The sequence below is a fragment of the Echinops telfairi genome, unplaced genomic scaffold (assembly GCF_000313985.2).
Source record: "Echinops telfairi isolate 266 unplaced genomic scaffold, ASM31398v2 ScPeMD7_7412;HRSCAF=8450, whole genome shotgun sequence".
Classification (NCBI taxonomy): Eukaryota; Metazoa; Chordata; class Mammalia; order Afrosoricida; family Tenrecidae; genus Echinops; species Echinops telfairi.
The window spans coordinates 18,148,559-18,150,051 of record NW_022111312.1 but is presented as its reverse complement, the minus strand read 5'-3'; positions in this window follow the sequence as shown (position 1 = coordinate 18,150,051).

Genomic DNA, 1,493 nt, shown 5'->3' with positions numbered 1-1,493 from the left:
ATATCAGAGGAGGGTACTGTATGGACCATTGTCATTCACCCACCCATCATCCATCTATTCATCGACCATCATCCTTTCATCCACCCATCTATCTACCAACCATCTATCGACCCACCCACCCATGTTTCCGCCCATCATCCACCCATTCATCTACCCACCATCCATTCATCCACCCATCTATATATCCACCATCCATCCATCAATCTGTGGTAGTACAGAGTTTCATGCCAACTTGAAGATATATAAAAGTGTCGGGGTGGAGTTTAGCCTGATGCTGACTCCTTGTGGGCGTGGCCTTCTCATAAGGAAGATTCTAGGAAACAACCCACCCCACCTTCACTTCCTGCTGTCAGAACCCTGTGATGAACTGCGCCATTGGATCCATGCAACTCTGCACCCACCGGCCTGTGCTCTCCCTGCATTCTGCATCACTGCATGTGGCTGCGTGAGTCTGAAGTGGGACTTACGGACTAGTATCGGACTGATGGACTTGAGTTGGACTGGGCTGGGATGTTTTCCTGATCTACAATTACTTCTTGATATAAAGCTCTTTCCTACACCTATCTGAATCTCACTGGATTTGTTTCTCTGGGCGACCTGGCCTCACACCATCCACCCACCTGTTTCTCTATTCATCTTTCACCCATTTATTCTTCTGCCGATCCAGCTACAGGCCCTACCTCCATATTTCCTGGAGGGGAGAGGCCAACTAGTCAATGTTCCGTGCACGCTCAGAGAGCATCTGTGTCCTCTGCTTCCAGGAGTTAGCAAAATGAGGGCCTTGAGTTACCTGAGGCTTTGCCAGCTTTTTTAACGTTGGAGAGGGAATATGCTAAGGGTCCCTCTTTCAAATTCAAGACCTTACAAATATACCCCAGGACTGAAGCCTGTGGCTTTGCCCCATGGTGTGTTTTGAGAACCGTGTAAATGATGCCCGTGTGCTAACTGGCTGGCGGCTGAGCAGGAGCTTGAGGCGTGCACGGATGGGGGCTGATGACACAGAGGGGATGCTAAGGGCTGTCATAAACCAGCCTGCTGCACACGCGGCTCCGAGCAGTCTCCCGGGGAGAATCTTCCATGGTGGGGGCCAGAGAAGGGTGGCAAGTCCCCCACCCCATCCACAAGAAGCGGGTAGGTTAGTTACAGGGGACAGAAGCAAGGCTGGACTCAAGCCGAGGCTGGGAGGGGTGAAGAGGAGGTGCCCACCCTGAGAGTCAGTGGCCTGTTCACTCGGGGTAGTGCTCCCTGGCCTGCCTGCTCTCACCTGGCGTGGCAGGAGGGCCCAGTGGCCCTGTCAGCTCCGAGATCCAGCAGGCTTTGCCAGGCTTTGCTCCTAAGCTCCTATCAACAGCTGGGGATCCTGAGGCTTTGAAAAAGCCACCCCCAGAGGCCAGACAGGCCAGACAAGGGCTGGTGGTCAGAGACTGAGCTGGGAAGTCAGGGTCCTCCGGCTCAGAGGGGGGACCCTGAGCACCTGCTGCCATTTTCTGCCT